The sequence below is a fragment of the Camelus ferus genome, chromosome 14 (assembly GCF_009834535.1).
Source record: "Camelus ferus isolate YT-003-E chromosome 14, BCGSAC_Cfer_1.0, whole genome shotgun sequence".
NCBI classification, from domain to species: domain Eukaryota; kingdom Metazoa; phylum Chordata; class Mammalia; order Artiodactyla; family Camelidae; genus Camelus; species Camelus ferus.
In genome coordinates this window covers 17618212-17637938 of record NC_045709.1, presented here as the reverse complement: position 1 = coordinate 17637938, position 19727 = coordinate 17618212, and the positions used below count along the sequence as shown (strand labels likewise).

At 39.8% G+C, this 19727-nt stretch overlaps 1 protein-coding gene and 1 long non-coding RNA gene across 6 annotated transcripts in view; one reads left to right on the top strand and one right to left on the bottom strand.

Annotated features, from left to right (window-relative positions):
* FRY (FRY microtubule binding protein) overlaps positions 1–19727 on the top strand; it is a 274991-nt gene that overhangs the window by 15832 nt on the left and 239432 nt on the right.
* Positions 14675–19727, bottom strand: part of LOC116668575 — a 34945-nt gene continuing 29892 nt past the window's right edge. For 4 of the 5 annotated variants that reach the window (XR_004325729.1, XR_004325730.1, XR_004325734.1 and 1 more), the window contains 2 exons: positions 19235–19330; positions 15770–16295 (listed from right to left, as the gene is read on the bottom strand). This is a non-coding gene — a long non-coding RNA (uncharacterized LOC116668575). Of the gene's footprint in view, positions 15057–15769; positions 16296–19234; positions 19331–19727 lie in introns of those variants that run through there. The other variant, XR_004325732.1, reaches the window with a different exon arrangement.

Genomic DNA, 19727 nt, shown 5'->3' with positions numbered 1-19727 from the left:
AATGTACTGCTTATTTCCAGATGTAACAGTTGTGCTTACTTGCTCAGAAAAACAAATTAGCTCATTTCTAAGTATCTTTCTAGTGAACGCGAGAAACATGCTACTGCTTAAATATTTCATCTGTTGTCTGATTTTAAGAAGAATTTACCCAATATTCATTATTTAGACAAAGAGAGTCCTTGTGGCAATGGATTAGAATTCCAAAGTGCATACATACAGAGCAGCATAGCTATTTAATTATGTAAATTTTAAAAGAACAACAAAATATAAAGTGATCAGAAAGAACAGAATCTATTGGCTCTGGGAGACAAAAGTCTACTAATCGTGTGAACTCTGTAAATTCTATGTATTCTGTAGATATCTTCTTTTGTGGTTACTGTGGGAATTATGTAAAACATCCTAAAGTCATAACAATCTCTTTAAAACTGATAACAACTTAAGTTGCATGCAAAACCTCTGCTCATTTACATCTCTGCTCCACCTCCAGTTTCCATTATTGATGTCATGAATTACATCTTTATACATTGTGTGCCTGTTAATATAGATTTATAGTCATTGTTTATGCTTTTGTTTTTTAAATGCTATTGGAAAATGAATGGCGATTTACAAACCAAAATTGCTAGAATTTATTTTTATATTTGTACATATATTGACCTTTACCAGAGGACTTCTATTTTCATGCGGCTTAAAGTTACTATTTAGTATCCTTTTGTCTCAACTTTAAAGACTCCCTTTAGCATTTCTTTCAGGGCACATTGTCTAGTATTAACTCCCTCAGCTTCTGTTTACCTGGGAATGGCTTAATATCTCTCTCATTTTTGAAGAACAGTTTTGCTGGATGTAATATTCTCAGTTGACAGTTTTTCTTTCAGTTCTTTAAATACATTATCCTATTGCCTTCTGGCCTGGAAGATTTCTGCTGAGAAATCCACCAATGACATTATTGACAGTTCCTTGTTTGTAATGAGCCACTTTTCTCTTGCTGCTTCCAGGATTCTCTCTTTGTCTTTGACTTTCTACTGTTTGATTATAATGTGTCTCAGTGAGGGTCTCTGCGGGTTTATCCTACTTAGAGTTTGTTAAGAGTCTTGTATGTGTATATCCATGTCTCTCCTCAGATTTGGGACACTTTCACCATTTTTTTCTTCAAATAAATTCTCTGCTCCCCTCTCTCTAATCCTTCTGGCACCCCCATAATGCGTATATTCATCTGCTTGATGGTATCTCATAAGTCCTGTAGGGTCCTTTCACATTTCTTCATTCTTTTTTCTTTTCGTTCCTCACACTCAAAGATATCAGATGATCCATCTTCAAGTTTTCTGATTCCCTTTTCTACCTGTTTGAATTCACTGTTGAACCCTTCTAGTGAATTTTTGAATTCAGTTATTGTTTTTATCAGCTCCATGATTTCTGTTTGGTTCTGTTTTATAATTTTTAGCTCTTTGTTGATGGTCCCATTTTGTTCATGCATTATTTTCCTAAATTGGCTTACTTTTCTGTCTGTGTTCTCCTTTATCTCACTGAGCAAACTTAAGAAAATTATTTTAAAGTCTTTGTTAAATAAGTCTAAGACCTGTGTTTCTTCAAGGCTGGTTTCTGGAGATTTATTTTGCTCCTTTTAATGGACCACGTTTACCTCTTTCTTTGTATGCCTTGTGATCTTTTGTTGAAAACATGGGCATTTGAGCAAACCATCTTTTTACGCAGTCTTTGGGGCTTGGCTCTGCACCAAGGAGGCTCTGCACTAACCAGCCTGGAATGAAGGCTGAGTCCTCTCAGACTTTCTCTGGGGATATGTCTCCCCTGCCCCTGTGCAGATGCTTCGTTCCCCCTTCAGTTCTCCTGTATACATGGCTGCTTTTCAATCTCTTAATTTTCCTAAGAGTCTTATCCCTGCTCATTCTCAGGACCTTAGATGTTCTGTTGTATTCCTCTGCCTGCAGTCTCTTGCCCCCAGGTGCCCACGGGTCTGCAGTCTCCTGAAGTTGTCCCAGGCCACTGAACTCACCACTGCTTTCAGCAGCCTCCAACCTGATATTCAAAACATGTCACCATTCCCATCAATGCTCTGAGTCACGTCAGAAAGGACAGTCCCTCAGACAAGCCAGAATGTCACAAGCAAGTTCTACTCTTTCCTTCTGTCCTGGAGGAGGGACTGGAAATTGAATGGCCACCTCCTGACCACATCATGCTGCACTGGGGAGGGTGGAGTCAGGGCAAGCAGAAATGCCACAGATGTCCCATTGTTTTGAGTGTGGCTTTTTCTTGGCAAGGTATTCGCTTGCTTGCTGCAGCTTCTTAACTGGTTCTAGACTTCCCACAAAGCTACTTTGGTCCATATGTTGTCATTGTTCATTTGGTATTTCCGTGGGAGAACGAGGGCCTGGAGCTTCCTCGTCTGTCATCTTGCTGATGTCACCCTTGTTAATAAGTAACATAACCCAGGGAGGAAGAGAGGCACATAATAAGAGTGACATAAACAGCTTTGTGTTTTTGAAAAAAAAATAACTCTTAAGATTACACATCCTTGTACAAGCGAAAATAAACTTCAGAGCCAGAGGAACCATTGGAAACCTGCGTATTGGACTAGGTGATAAATGGCAAGGGCCTGAACTAAGACAGAGGCATACATTCAGGAGACATTCAGGAGGGACGGTTCTAAGGCTGTACAGCCTGTTGAAGCATGGGCCAGGGATGTGAAGGCAGAAGAAATATGGAATCAAGAAGGAGACAAGTAGGTCCCAATAACTCTGATTTTAGGCAAGTTTCTTAGCCGTTCTAACTTCATTTCCTCATGTGTTAAGTAGGACAGTTGTGAAGATTAAAAGAGATAACACGTGTCAGTGCCTAGTATATTGTAGGCGACTAAAAGGGTTAGTTTCTTTTTTTCCATCCCTCCACTTCTCACCAGCATTACCAGATTATGCAGCTTAGTGGATGGTGGTGTTACTAACTAAAATGGAGCATCGGAAAAATGCAGGCCAATCTTCTAAATCTCTGGGTGTGCTGGTTTTTTTTTTAAAACTCCTACTCTTTAGTAATAATAATACACAGTAGACAGTCTCTATATAAGGAAGTGTTTGCATTTATGTTTATCTTTCTCAAACAAGCCGTCCTAAGTGTCCTAAAATTATTATCTGATTCCGAGAATATTCCCCTAAAATTAGGCAGGAAGCAGGGTCACTTTTAGCGTACTGGTTGATTCCAGGTTGTTCAGTAAATTCGGAGCAAAGTGGTAAAAATAATTGCTGTCTCCTGGCTCTTGAGCAAATACTTTGTTATCAACTCTGAGGCTTTTAAAAAACTTCTGTGAGAATCTTCTCCAAATGGCTCTAATTTGACAGATTTACAGCCCTGTAAATATATGTGTGCATTCATGATGACAGTTTAAATGTTGTGTTTAGAGATTATGAAAGGAAAATAGAAAAAGGAATTTCAACTGGCCCTTTTTTCCCCTTAGAGCTCTGACCTTTTTATAAATCATGTTTCCATAGGCCAAGATTCAAATTGCTATCACTACTAGAGAATGTCAGTTTTCATGAAGCTACTATTTTATATGGACTGTGCATCTAAGCTCAACAAATCATAGACTAGTAGCTTGTAAAAGATGACAAAGAACGATTCAAAAACCTATTTTTGAGATATTCTAGAGTAATCAGGATAGTGTGTTTAACCCTTGATAAATAACACTATACTTAAGATCTAGGCATCAGATTTTAGAAGATGATCTGTTATGTATCCAAATAGTCCATCCTGATGGAAGAAAAGTCTACTGGCTTGTAAAATATGAAATCTGAAAAGTTGCAATGACTCAGGCTTCTCGCTGGAGGGTGATGTAAGCAGTTGGTGTAAGTGTACCCCTGAGTTCTTCCCTCTAAGTCAGATCCCATTTCCCACACCACCAAGAAATGGAATTTTCCAGAGTCCTGTGTTTGGTTAGTCATATTATATGTTTTGAATTGTTTTCAAGAAAAACAAAAGCTATAAAAATATCAAGTAGCATCATCTAATTCTTTTCGGCTCATCCCATAGCTATGGTACATTTCCTGCATCTCATTTCTTATCTAGTGAAATAGCCAAATAGGTCATCACATGTCACGTCCCGTGGAGAAACGAACAACCACATTTTGGGGGTACTGAAAATGATGAAACACTGGTGGAATTCTCACTATAATTCATTGTAATGCACTGGGAGAGATTTTTGTTTAGCAAAGCCCTGCTATAGCACTGGAAAGACACAATTGTTCAGTGAGTGATGTCTTTACCTATTTTAACGTGTGATATTGTGTTATGCAGAGATTTGGCTCCAGCAGATCATAGGGCTGCATTTCTCAGAGGTGCCAAATGGACATGCACAGACACAGAGAATAGTTATGCTCTTAAAGCCTTGTCTCTTCAGAGGCTGGCTCAGATGATAACGTTGCCTCACAAAGTCCTAATGTAATTGAAGCAGGTGCCCACCTGGATAACTGCTGACTTCCCAGACTCACCTCCGCGCTCCAGGCACACTGAACTCCCAGCAGTCACGCCTTTTCCTTCACCCTGGGCATCTCCGACACCACCATTCACATGCGTCCCCTCCCCTTCACACTGTCCCCACTGGCTGAAATAGGCTTCTTCCCTCCCCGCTCCACCAGTGCCCGCTTTGTCCTATATTCCAGGCTCCAGAACTTGGCTTAGGCTCGAGCCCTTCTGGGAAGCTGCCTCGACTTCCATGTTGAGGTGGGTCTCCTTCTAAGCGCTCCCGAGAGCCCTCTGCAAACCCTGGTTGTAGCGTTCTAGCCCTTTACTTATTTTCCCCATTGGATAGTGAGCTTCTTGAGGATCAAAACCATCAAACTTGTCTTTTAATTAACAACACCGAGAATACTGCCTGGCACCTGGGGTGGAGGGGAATGCAACAAACATGTGTGGAATGAGTAAGGAGACAAAGGAATGAGTGATGTCATCCTGGTCTGTAAATGAAAGATTAACAAGAATTGTAACTAACTCTTACCAAGTTTTTTCCATGGGCCAGGCATGGTGTTGCGCTTTTTGAGAAGCATCCACTCATGTATTCCCTTCAACAACTCTGTGAGACAGATATCTTTATTTTCCCCATTCTAGGAATGAGAAAACTGAGACACAGAGAGTTAAATGACCAAGATCCCACCACACCAACAGATTTCAGCCTTTGATTTGTTGAGCCCTTTACAGTCTGCCCTGTGGGGAGATGCCCCAGGCCCAACAACTCAGACTAAGAGGACAGTCTGAGGAAGACTGCATAGTCTGAGCCTTATTACAATACAGAATAAAATCTGGTGAAAACTGACATCCACCATGGCTGCAAATGGAGGTCAGGGGGGAAGTTGTCAGAAAAGGGGCCACATGCACGTGAGATGAGACGTTTGTGTGGAGCAGAGGGAGTAGCCCAGACTGCAAAACCTGCCTGCATCCTTTTGGTGGTCCTTGGGGACTTTATGCTGAAAAACTCAGAAATTTAAAACAGAAAACAAAGACCTGTCAGCTGGTGTCACTGCTGTCTGCTTCCTGGCACGGGGGTTCCAAAGCCACTTTAGATCTAGAGAGGAGACTGTTGTCTCCATGAGGTCAGGGTCATTTCTGCTTTTGTACTTTACGATTAACACCGTATGTCAAGCCTTTAGCACAATACTTGGCACGTAACAGGTGCTAACTAAGTATTTGTTTAAAAGAAGGCATAGGTGGCGTAGAGAGCAAATGCTTTACAATCAGAAAGATTGAGGTTGGAAGCCTGTACCTGTCACTGATTAACTCTCTGGCCTTGGATAAATGACTTGACCTCTCAGAGTTTCAGTTTCCTCGTGTGAAATGAGGACAATATGATTCACCTTACCTGGTGGTTTGTATGTTGCTTGGGTGTGTAATGATTAGTAGGGCAGAGGGCATCACACGGCGGGTGGGGGGAACCCACGGATTGTGCATGGCTGAACAGTGACTTGCGTACGAGGTAAACAGGTAAGAAGACGGGGCGGAAGCATGCAAGAAATAAAACTTCACGTAAAAATAAGTAAGCTGCAGAAAATTAGGATTGATGTGTGACTAGAATGCGCCAGAAATGCAACAGAAGGGGAGAGAACCAGCTTTTCTAATCCTTACTAAGCTGATTAGTTATTTCCCACTTATTGACTTTTAGGCCCCGCTATGGGTAATCTCATTTTTTTCATATTGGTTTCTTGTTTACCTCTAGAAAAGTTTTAATAATAACTCATATAAATAAGAAACCTGATTTTATAGTATAGAGATTTACAAGGACTGTCTTTAGGAGATTCTGCCATTTTTTTAGAACACAAGAAACTTATTTTGAAACTCTCATATGGTCTCCCAAAGTGCTTCCTAGAAATCTTTTTAGAACATTAATTTGGCAGAAAATAGACATCACAATTTGGTAAGAAGCCTAAAATCCTCATTTGTCCTTTGTTTTGGGGATAGTGTACTCCATTTAGGCGTGTGTGTGTGTGTGTGTGTGTGTGTGTGTTTGTGTGTGTGTGTGTTTGTACTTCAGTAAAATAGTGTTACATATTGCAGATGTTGGCTGAGGACTCTTAAATAAACAAAAACTAAATAAGAAACAGCACCACTGTCATCCAACTATGCTGACCTGCTCAAAGGCTCCTCCTTACTCTCCTGTCGTTTCATATTCACAGATAGCTGTTAGCACTAAGCCTCCCGCCAAGAATTTCTTTCTGATTTTCCAAGCACTCTTCCATCATTTAAACAGCACCTCCAATCTAATCAAGTCTGAACACCGATTGGGAAAAAACCTGTCCACTTGCATGTAAACCTCCAAGTTCTCCATCATTGGATCGGGATACCAGCTTCCTTGATTCTCCCAAGAATGGATGTGCCTGTCCCTTTAACTCGTAACATAGCTTCCCTTTATGTTATTTGTGGTTTATATCACTGTAGGTCTTTTTCCTTTAAATTAAAAAAATAATTATGAAGTGCTTCAAAAACAAAAGAATTTCAAAAATACTGGTATCAGACACCCACCCTCAAACTAAAACAGATGCTAATAAATTAAGGAATTAAACCTTGCAGGTGCAGCTAAATCTCCATCTCTGTCCTTTCCCCACTTCTCCTTCCAAAGAGATAAGCATGGTTCCTGGCACTGGGGGACTTCATTTCTACGAAATGTCTCAATAATTCTACTATGTGTATATATATATATATATATACATACACACACATATATATATATACACCCCCTCAAAACTCTACTTTGTCATAAGTCCAAAGTCGTATTTCTTATCTCCACACTGGCCAAGCCCCTAGGTTCCCGAGAGCAGCCACTGTGCCCTGATACCACCTCCCAGGGCCGCTGTCATGTCACCTCACGTCTCAATGGTTTTCAGTCCCTGGGGCATTTTGGGAACCCTGTGATGTCCCCTTCTCTCTTACAAACTTAGCTATGCATGTAAAAGTAAGCACTTTAGCCAGCATATCTGAGTGGCTTTAACAGGAATGTTTTCGGGTGCTGTTCCAGAAAGCAGAAGTTCTAGCTTGAGTTTCACGGACCCATCACTTTCCTGCAGTAGTTCTCTCACGCCTTGTGTTGCTGCTTTGATGGGACTGTGCATAACAGGTACCGTGTCTCCTATCAGTGTGGATTAGGGCCCTTATATCTGAAAGAGTGAGTCTCTCAGACCTGTTTTCTTCGCTACCTCCGAACTATAAGATTCTGTGACTCTTAGGAACTGTAACATGAATGACAAGTACTTAGCATGTGACAAAATTTTTTTACAATAATGTGAACTAAATGTTAGCATAATACTGCATAAAATATTTTATAGCAAGCTTAAAAAAACAAATTTCATTCCCTTTGTTAAGAATACTTCCTAGAGGGGAAGGATATCGCTCAAATGGTAGAGTGCACGCTTAGCATGCATGAGATCCTGGGTTCAATTCCCAGTACCTCCTCTAAAAATAAAAGACCAAATTTAAGACCAAAGACCAAAAAAACCTAATTACCTCCCTCCTCCTCCACTAAAAAAGAAAAATTTCCTAGAACTGACCATACATATTTTCTAAAAAAGATATGTATGGTCATGAAGGAAAATGATTTGCTTAATAAACGTGGATGTCAGTTTTAGCAAATTACCTCAAAAGTGTGCCTTCTTTTCCTTGATGATGGGTATTTTGTGATCTTTTTCTTAATAAAGCTTCTTTTGCCCTCATCCACTCCTTAGTCAAGACCACTGCCAGGTTTTTAATTATAAAGCCACTTCCTTCATGGGTTGATGGAGGTGATTACTGGAAGGATAAAACTAGAAATCTCAGTTCAGTAAAGTTTCACCCTAAACATTGTTCTGAAAGAGTCATCTTTTGTTCCAGAAAACCTGGCGTGGGACTCTGACCCCTGGGCCAAGTTACACCTATGTTTTCCAATGTCTCTGATGCTTGGCTACAGTGTACGTGTTGTTCACTTAAAAGCCAGTAAAACTGAAGGTACACAATGGGCTCTTAGCCAGACTGAGGACTAACACTGAGTAATTTAAAATTCTTCCTGATCAAACGTGTCCTTGTGAGATTGGTGGAGATAACTTGTTCCTTGGGCTATCCAGCCGGGAACCACGCACCGATGCACCGTCCCAGATGGTTGGCCTGAGCTGCCCCCGGGGGTTGCATGAAGTGTCATTTACATGCCTGGGGCTTGGGGACCCCAGGCCACGCCTCTGCCAGCTCCCTCTTCCTGACGCAAGTCTGTACTCAGTTTCAAACCATGACTAAAAGCCTTTATGTTTTAAGAATATAATGGGATAGTTATATTCCCCCATTATATAGAAGGGATTGAAATACATTTTCTATCACTTGGCGGGGGATGGACATAAGCATAGGAAAACTGACTATGATGGAAAGTGAAGGAACTGTTAAAAGGGCAGTGGTGGGATAACCCTGGCAGATGATTCTGGAAGTTTCAAAGAAGTCTTGAGGTGGAAGTTTGTCAGTCCCGAGAGTCTGGGGGAAAGGTGAGCCCTTTAAGGTCCTTGTCACGCAGGAGTTGTAATTGGGGCTCTCTCTTGGAGTGCAGGAAAAGAATTCAAGTGACGTCCAGACCAAGTGACAGGAAACCTGGATTCCAGTCCTGGCTCTGCCTCACAGTGCCGTCGTGTGACGCAGGGCAAGACCCAGACCCTGTGGTCCACGGTCTCCTTTGTCTGGACTTCTGCCGAGGCTGGAGTGATGACCTGTGGTTCTTTTCGTCTCTGAAGAGCTTGCAGATCCTTTCCAAATACAGCCGATTTTAACTGTCTCCTGTAGTACAGGTGCACCTCTCGTGGAAGTCTGGGACACATCCGCCACCTTCATCTTCGGAGACACACTTTCTTCACCTCACTGGCTTACATGGGATTGAGTGACCTGCTCCTCTGTTCACTGGAAGCCATGTTGTTTCCTTGAGATTCACTCCTCCGTGGCTTTACGTTAGTTGAATGCTGACGTTAACTTTTTTACTTCTCTATTTTAGTTTAACTACTAGGGGCATCTATTAATGATATTTCAACCTTCCTACCATGCCACTGACCTGCATCTAGGTCCGTTTATTTGTTTGTGTATTCATTCAACAAACATTAAGTTTCTCCAGTGTTCCAAGCCCTGCAAAGGCTGGGATTGAGGTTGCAAAGTGGACAAGCATGTGTTCTGTAGTAATAATCACAACATTATGTACTCTATTCCAATAAAAGCCAACACAGTGTCATGAGACCACATAGGAAGCAGCTCTTTGCTCTATTATGTTCCTGAAACAGAAGATCTTGTCTCCTGACCCTTAAATCCACTACTAACCAATAAACCATATTCTGATCAAACTCTCTACTTGCTTCCATATTATTGAACAATTTTCCTTCTACTTCATATTCTGGTTAGTCACTGAAATACACCTAGTCACTTACTTCTCTGTCCCCATGTAGTTTCTTCAGAAAATGGCACTTACATTTGTTTCTGTTTTCTCAAATGGGTATCAGGTGCAAAATGTTAAGAAGTCAGCTACATTTGGAAATCACTCCACAAAGAAAAGTTGCTCTCTAAGGCATTGTACTTACTAGTAAAGACATAACAAAAATTAGAGATAAAAACGTAGTAGTCAACCAATTATATTTAGAGTTGGTTTATTCAAATGTATTTTTGTTCTTAATGGCCTACCCTAGAGGTATTTGAATGCCTCAGTGTTTGAATGTCCAGAGATAACCTGGAGATGTGAGATTTGTTCAGAGTGTAGCTAGAAATCAAGGGTGTGAATCTGTGAAGAGGAAAAGCAGAAAAAGAAATCTGCATAGAGGTATGACGAAAGATGACGACGAAATACCGTGTTTTTCTGAAAAGAAGACAACCTCTTTATCTACGTAGTTTAATTGGAAAAAGGGGGTGCACTGAAATTTGAGAAAATCAATATCTATTGATGAAAGGACGCAGTTGACGGTTAACATGTTTATTGATAGTTAAACACAGCATAGAATTAGTTAGATTAGAATTAGATTCAAACAATTTAACCATAGTTAAAGCGAGGAAGAATTTTAAGATAGAAAACACAGTGCCTGTAGTGAAAGTTATACAGAAACGTGAGGTATATAAGCTGAAGACAGTAATAGAGTCACGTGTCGGAAGGACTAATGCAGCAGAAGCCATGCGTTAGAAGGCAGGTGGGCAGTGGCCTGAGCTGTCCTTTCTTCCAACCCAGGAATGAGTAATACCCGCGGTGTGTCTGTTGGATTTTAAATGGTTCTTTGACCTCTTCTGGAAACTTTCAGAAATGAGGTGTTTTCTAATCTGAAAATCAGATTACATTCTCTAGGTCTTCTAATTGCAAGAATCTTCCTCATAGTGCAGCCAAATTCAGCCTCTTGTGCCATTTGCCTGGCTCTGGGCTCTGAAGACGCGCGAGGCCAACCCATTCTTTCTTCACTGTGACAGCCCTTTGTGAATACTTGAAGAATCTGGACATGCTTTTTCTGAGTTGCTCTTCTCAACCTCAGTATCTCCCAGTTTTCAAATCATCGTTCATAGGAGCTTGTTTCCGTACTTTTCAATATCCTGGGCCTCAGTTCCTCAAGGTTCCTTTGAAACTGTGGGGCTGAGACCTCTGACAAGGTCTGAGCATTGCTTGAAGGGCCAATGGGCTCTTATTCATCCAGCTCAAGGTTATGTTTCCTTTTGAAGGGTAGTCCTATCATGTTATTGTTTATAAAGAGAGTTTAGTATTTTTATTCCCAACCTTTCTGAGCCTTTGGTATATCTATTCTAGGGTTTTTTGTTTGTTTTATTTACAGACACTAATTGAGCACCATGCTGTTTCAGGTGCAATGTCAGGCCCTGGGGGCAAAAGACGGATTAGATTCAGGCTGGAGGATTTTATGATGTCTATGTGGGAGTGACAGACACGTAAAAAATAATTACAATGTGTCATGTGATAGAAATGTGAACTCAGTGCTCTAAGAATCTAAGAAAAGAAATGAACTGCCTGGGAGGTGGGCAGGGACTAGTAAAGACTAACCATTCATGCCTTCATTCAATAAATAAATGTTTTCTGATACACTTCTGTATGCGAGACTCATAGACACTCGTGTATGATTATGAATCCTCCAAGTATGGTATCAGGTCGTATTTTTCTGGTTTATCTCTGAAAGTTTAATGAAAGATTGTGAGAACTTCCTTGCTACATTCCCTTGGTCTTTTCATCTTGTAATACAAGAAGAGGTTAATATCGTGAATAACTATTGGTTCCTAACGATTACTAATTTATTTTCAAAGTACTGAAAAACTACTTGTTTTATAACTTGCTCTTGGATTCGAATATCAAGTAAAACCCATGTTGTAGTTTTACAGTTTCTAGAATATGCTTCTCCCCTTTCTTTGGAATTTACCATTTCTTCCCTTTGTTGTAATTTCTCCAAGACCAATAAAGGCAGTTTCATGATCATGTCTACATTTTCTCCAGATGCTCGTTTATGATTTGTTTGGCTGTGAGGACTGGAACTCAAAGTGGCTGGGTGCTCTCTTACTATCTCTTCCTTACACTAGGCATTTATTCCGTCTAACTCATGTTGTAATTTTAAAATTAAGTTTACTGATTACGACAACAGACAGAAAATACTTGTGAGGAATTCAGTACCCTGACCACAGTATTGAATCCATCCCTCTTTCATTCAGTGGGTATTTATGAGTGTGAGTTGGGATCCAGATGCTGGCTTTGGATGTACCTGAAAAGAAACATCTTTAGCTCAACAATTTGTACTTTTATGCCCTTAGCTGTGGTTCATTCTGGGCTTCTAGCCTTCCTGCCACAGAATGCACAGATTTGGGCTGCTTTCATGTTATTTCTTCATTAAGTTTCTGTACCTCTGCTTCTGAAGTCCCAGTGTCTTTATATGTTTCTGTTTTTATTTTTCATAAGGATCACTGGGGGCGTGGGTTCAGAATATTTTTTAAGCTCTATTCCTTTTAAACTCCCTGGCCAAAAAAAAAAAATAAAAAAGTACTCATCTTTTCTTTGAAATAGTAACAAAGGATAAGAAAAAGAATATAGGCAAATTGTTGGGGGAGAACATTACACGGTTAACATGTAAATAATAAGAGAATGAACAATGGTCTAGGCACCGCACTCGGTCGAAGCTAGTCTGTACGTGGCTGCGAGTTGTGAGGGGAGCTCCCTGTCTTAAATATGCTTGATCTTTTTTCTTTAGTGCTTAACTTATTTTTTGAATATACATTTTTAGTATAATACCTATTCACATGATGTAAAACATAAGAAGTATAAAAACTACACAGTGAAAAGCCGCCCTCCTTTTCTTACATCCCGTCCGTCCAGTTCCTGTCCTCTCTTGCCCCGCTGGTGACCACAATTATTTTCTTTATCCATACATAAGTAAATATGAATACAGATCACCTCTTTTACACAGAAGGTAGCATATTATAAAAATCGTTTTGAACCTGCTTTTTTACACTTAATATATCATAGTGCTTTCTTCATGTCAGTACACAGAGAAGGTCTTTGCTGTTTCTTAAGGATACATGTATTCCATCGATACGTGTACTATTATTTACTTACCTACAACCCTACTGATGGACATTTAGGTTGTTTCCAACATTTCATTATGACAGACAGTGCTGTAGTGAATAACCTGGTGTATGTATTATTCCCAGTATAAGCCAGTATAGCTGCAGAATCTGTTTCCAAAAGTGGAATTATGTGTATTTGTAATTTGGATAGAGAGTTGCCAATAATACGGATCCTCCAATCACACAAGAGTACCTGTTTTCCCATAATCTCACGAACAGAAGTTTTGTCCAACTTAATTTACTGCTAAAGCTTATTATAAACAGATTTTATAACCAACAGATTTTTTAAATCTTCCCTGATGCCTACAGCTATGACCTTTCTTCATACCCTTTGTGGAGAACATACCACTGCTCACCTCATTTTCCCTAATTTCAGAGCATAAGGTGCCACTTGTCATCTTCTCGCCTCAAGCTTGCATATGCAACAAGGATCATGTTTATCAAGGTGTTTTTCTCTTTTACATTGCCTTATGTTCAAAATATCCCTATTGTGCAAGGGATATGCCTGTAGAGGGTTAGGTTTGTTGTGGCAGAAATGCAAAGTGAAAGAAGGAATTGTTATTTACCTTTCTAACATCCAAAGCCAAGTTTGTTTTTTTGTTGAAGAAAGAAAAGGGATTTTTAATATTTTTTAGTTCTCATTGACATACCAAAATTTAGATCTTACAGACTATCAAATATACTAAAATCTACTTCTAATTTAATACATCCAAGAAATATCTACCTGTCCTCAGTGAAAATAAAAGGAATTTTGTATGCAGTATACATAAGTATGTGTGTAATATTTTCAGGATGTCATAAGAAATTAACAAAAGGAGTATCACTAGGCAAGGTGGCCAAGTGATTTTAATGAAACAGACCTGGTTATTTAGTGTGTGGATAAGAGATACTGTGCTGCAGGGTAAAGAACAAACATCGTAGTTTTAAAAACTGAACTTAAGAATAATAAAAGGCATTAGTCATTTTCTAGGTTTGGGCTGTCTGCACCAGAGGTTCTTTAACACGTGGATTCTTTTTCCACCTTTGACCCATTCAGAATGTTCTAACACTCTGAAAAAGTGGTGCACTGATAATAAGAACTGGAGAATGCTAGGGAGGAGGGCAGGGTTCAGTGGCTACCGAGTGAAGACAAAGGGCTGATTTGTTGCTCTTTTAGTTGCTAGAAAAGATCATTAAGGCCGGATAGGATGCACGTGGTAAAGGAGGGCACCTAAACAAACAGGTATTGAATTTGGAGAATGCCTACAAGACTGTTCTGGGCTACGTTCCCAGGGCAGACTCAGAAGTTACCTGCCCCTGCCAGGTCCCTACTAATCTCTTCCCCTCAGAAGGGAACATTTTATCCATGGCTGTACGAGGTGCCTCTTGAAAGCTCCAAGTCTGATTTTTTTCCCCTATATGCTTAACTGGTAAAGTGTGAAGTTTTGAGTAATTACATTAAGTAATTTTTGATGATGGAATGAATCCAGTGTTCCCTGAAACTGCCCTCGTGGCCCCATATGAAGGAAAGACTTCACAGACACTTCAGTGTACCTACAACTGAGAAATTGATGTCAGTCTCTAGATTCAGGCTGATGGCTCCTGGAGAGAATGCAACTTCATGCTGAATTATAAGACATGTGGGATGCCATCTGTGAAATAAGAAACTGAACACCTTATTTAAATTCTTGGTTTTCTCTTAGCCTTTAATCAGAAACGTAAACGAGGTGCTTGGTATATTGTTCTGGAATAAACCACTGAGGCTTCTTTGCCTTTCCTTTTCATTTTGTACTGATGAAATGTAGAAAATATGCCAAGTGCTGCATCCTGCACTTTTTACCGCAGGCATTTAACAGAACGGCAGCTTTCGATGTACGTGGACCTGTCAGTTGCACACACTCAGTACCTGCTGCGTGGCAATTTCAGGTTACCATCTTCCCCATCGTGTACTCTCCTCTAATGAAGCTTCCATTATTCCATTCGAATAGCCATGTTCTGCAAATGAACTTATTTACAAAACAGAAACAGATTCACAGACATAGAAAACAAAGAAGACTTCGTGGGAATTACTTATTTTATACATCTGAATTTCACTTCACTAAGACTTAGTGGTGAGGACTTAACCCTGCTCAGCCCAGGAATTAGAGGTCTGGCAAACCTTGTTGGAGCTGTCAGAGCCACCAGGGGTGCTCAAATGACCCAAAGGAAGAGGCGGGAATGGCAGAGACCAGTAAATAACAGGAGCAAGAGCTGGTACCAGCTCTGGTTTAATTGGAGAAAATAAAGAAGTGTGATATTATTGACTGTCAAGTGTTGGGGAGCGCTGCATATCTAATATCCTGTAAAAAAAAACAAAAACAAAAACAAAAAAACAAAAAACCGGTGGCTCGCCACTGCCCACAGAAATAAAAAAAATCTAAAATTGCTTTAGAGGCATGCCAGGCTCTCTACATGAAGCTCCACATCTTTCCTTGGAATTTCAAACCCACCGTCCCCCCAGCCACCCTGGTTCCATTGCCGTCCCCTGATGTGATTTTGCTTGGCCGCCTCCCTGCCTTTACTCTGTGGTGACATTGGGCAGTTCGGGATTTTTGATGGGTTCCATGTGTGGGGAAGAACCTTTGACCCTTGACTTCTCACAGACCTATTGCCCATCTCTCTCCTTTCTATCTCCTTATTTCTCACCACCCACTACCTCCCAACCCAGTATCTTCCTGCATCACATAAATACTCAATATCTCAGTAAAAAGAATCTCACTTTGCAGCTAATCAAACATTTAAATACCTTGTCATTTCTTTACCTGATATAGTCATTCGTTCACCCAATAAATACTCAACAGATACACCAGGCACTATGCTTGGTCCTAGGAATTCAAAGAGGAATAGGCCATGGATCCAAAAAAAAGCCTGCAATTCTGAAAGAAACTGAGAGAACTAGATTCCCAAGAAGAAGGCTCATCTTTGATTGTGAAAGTGATTTGATTTTATGGTTGCTTGTTTATACCTGTTTGGAAGAGTTCCGGATTACAAGTGACGAAAAGATGTTTTGAAGACTTTTTTGCGTTTGCCTCATTGACACAATCTTTGTTTGCTTTAAATATTGAACAATTAATAACTGTTCCTTATCATCCATTGTGGTACTTTATGCATTTTTAGTAAGAACAATAGTTAAAGGGCCACACACTCTGACGCAGGATCTCTCAAAGTCCACTTTCCCAGTCCACTGTCTTTGAAGCATGAAAAGCCTGAAACAGAATGTCACGGGAGAGATCATTTAGCCAAAGTAGGAACATTAAACAGCGTATGGGTCATAACTTGAGAAAGTCTGGGTATAGGCATGTGAACATGATTTTTTTTTCTTTCAACATAGGTGCCAAAGGAGGGAAGGACAATACATTGGACAGTATCCCATTAGAACAAAAACTATATAAGACAAATAAAGGCCAGAGGTTTTATTTTCCCAAGAGATTAAATCTGGATGGGCAAAGATGATGGTGTCCCAAAGGACAGAGACATCCCCTGGGGAGATGCTGAACACGTCTCAAATTAATGTCTCCAGTCACACCTGAGTATTCTTTTGGCTGGAGTATTTTAATAGATACTTATTTTGAAAAAAAAAAAAAAGAGGCATAATAAAATCTATCAATTTTAATTCTGAAATTTCTAGGATATGATTTCAGTTCATTTCCCATGGATTTTGCTCTTTTCTACGATGATGTTTAATATGCTTGTCATGAGAAAGAAGTATTTTCTTTTAGGTTCACTACCTGGACAGTGGTAAATAGATGATGTGGAAACTTACCTGACATGATGAAGTACTTTCTGAAATATAAATTACCTTCTCTCCATAACATTTGGTTTATGACTTAAGGATTGCCTATTTATTTTGATTTTCCCAGCCCCTAGAGTTTATGGGGAGAAATGTTAGCTCTGACCAAAAACAAAATGTTTCCATACATTATATTGTTAGCTAAGTTTTCACCTTGAATTTTCTACATATGGGTTATGATTTATGCATGAATGGTTCAGCCATTACTTTTGGAATATTTGGAATATGGTTGGTTATATTAAATAGATCTGCCACTGGAACATGCCCAAGTTACAGAAAATAATAGTTAGGAATAACATCTTCTATGTGTGTAGCACATTATGCATTCATGTGTAGTTTGATATTTAATTATGAAGCCAAGCATAGGAGTCAAATAATACTATTATTCCCAGTTTGCAAATGAAAAAACTGAGACTCTGAGTGGTTATGTAATTTACTAAGAAACACACCTATCGATGGCAGAGTTCAAATCAAATTGTTTTGACTCCAGATCCAGCATTGAGTCTATTTTTTCCTTAAAAATTATTACTTTTTCTGTTTCTCTGAGACAGTATGTCTCTGGAATCTGGAGACCTGAACTTAAATCCCAGTCCCACCATTCACTAAACATGTGGCTTAGACAAGGTACTTGACCTCACAAAGCCTTAGATCCTAAGACCGTACTGTCCAGATGATGATTGACCTACATCTTGGGATTGTGAAGATTAAGTCAGATCATACTTGTAAAGCTCAAGCATGCAGGAACCACTCAATAAATGTTGGCTGTTTTAATTTTTATTCTCAGAAAAATTCTTAGGGAAATGTTTTAAGAGTTGGTATGAGATTTCCACTCTTTGAACTCTCAAGTTTCAGAATGTCTGGCCCAATTCTTCAACATTTTTTCTTGTTTTCCCCACCACTAATACTCTTTGGCAAAGATGTCTAACCATGCACGAGTCCCCCAAACTCCATATTTCTTTCTTTCCCGTGGTTCAGTGCACAATGGTTTAGCTAATTGCCCAAGAGCACAGACAAAAACCTAGTAGTAGAGATAAACCTAGAATGTCCTAAGGGTTCATTAGTTAGGCAGCAAAACTCAATATTTCTATTTGGTGTTCTCTTACCACACCTAGCAATGACCTTGTAATTCCACATGTACCACATTAAGAGTTAGTCCTCTTTTTCCATCTCTTCTACAGTATGAATTTCTCTTGCTTATAATTCAATTTAAATGACACTGTTGGGGAAATTCTCAAGTAATAAATCCAGAAATGTCAACCTTACTCTTCTGGAACTATAATTAGATGTATGTTAGAATTTACCACTCTATCCTACTGGTCTCTTAAGTTCTTTCATATTTTTGGTCTCTTCCTCTGTCTGGGCTGTATTCTGGATAATGTCTTCAGATGTATCTTCCAGTTCGCCAATTCTTTCTTCTAGCTGTATTGAATTTGTTGTTAAATCTATTTCTAACTTCAATTATTGTATTTTTATCTCTAGAAGTTTGCTTCTTTGCCTAATCGATTTGCATATCTTTTAACATTTCTGGTTCCTTGAACATATTCTTCAATCTTGTCTTTTATTTATTTAAACATGGTATATATGGTTATTTTGGAGTCTGTATTCACTAACTCCATTATCCAAAATTCTTGGTGGGGGTCTATTTTTGCTGTCTGTTGTTTCTGTTAATTGTTTCTCATGATACCTTATTTCCTTTTGTATTTAGCTAGCTAGATTGTGTGTGTGTGTGTGTGTGTGTGTGTACTACTTATTTTCCTTGGAATTTTGTGTGTGACAGTTCTTTGAACCCAAGGCATTTATGCATTTGTTTAGAGAGGTTTGGCATCTACTTGTACCAGAACACGACCTGAGGGTACTACCCATCAAAGATCACTCCAAATCAGAATTCTGGCCTGAAATGCTTTGGACTACCTAAGTGGTGTGAATTTGAGCTCCAAGCTAACGTAAAGCTGATTTGTACACCCGGATTTTAACAGAGATTCTTTTCTTCTCTGTTTATTACCTAAATTTGAAAATATACTATTTATTTGGTATTTCCTTGTGTGTAGAGGAGTGGGTGTCATTTTCTATTCGCTTACACTAAGGGTGTAGCCCTTTGCAGTCTCAACTTTACGTTGGAGAGGAAGTCAGACTACGCCCCATCCAGGAGCAACCTCTAGACTCTACCAGCACCCGGTGTGGTCATGAATATCAAAGCTAAAGTTCATGCAGTTTAGCAAGTGGCCCAGAGACAGAAAGTCAGCTGCAGTGCTCCACTTAACCATGAGTTCCTTCACCTAGGTTTTAGGTCCAAGAATTTAAATATTTTATCTAGAATGTTTAAGTTGTTTCCAGCAGGAGGGTCAGTCCACGTACCTCTTGTCCATATTGCTCAAAGCAGAAGTCCCTCCCCATATTTTTACTGATTCCATCTTTGTTTCAAATTTGGTATCAATTTGGTAAAATTGGCAACTGGAAGAAAAGAAATTGGATCCAATAAAAATCAGAAACATGTGGCTAAGCAGTCAACTGAGTTACTCCTTCTAGACGATCATACAGTTCATGCATCTGAACTCACTCTACAATGGTGACAGTAACTGTCTTGCCAGGATGGCAATCACACTGGCCCTCGCTCAGAGGAAAGCCTCAGACTGATTCCATGCAGGCTTCCAAGATACACAGGGCCCTCAGCCTCTGGCTTGATGTGTCCAGAACTGCCGAGTATCAGACTGAGAGTTGCCCACACTAGAAGGGCAGGCAGACAGACAGTGGGGAAGGATGGGGGCGTTACGTGGACTCTTTGGGATACAGTGGAGCTTATCCAGAGAAGTTCAAAGAGAAAGGGCTAAATTGACCAGCAGGTGTTCTC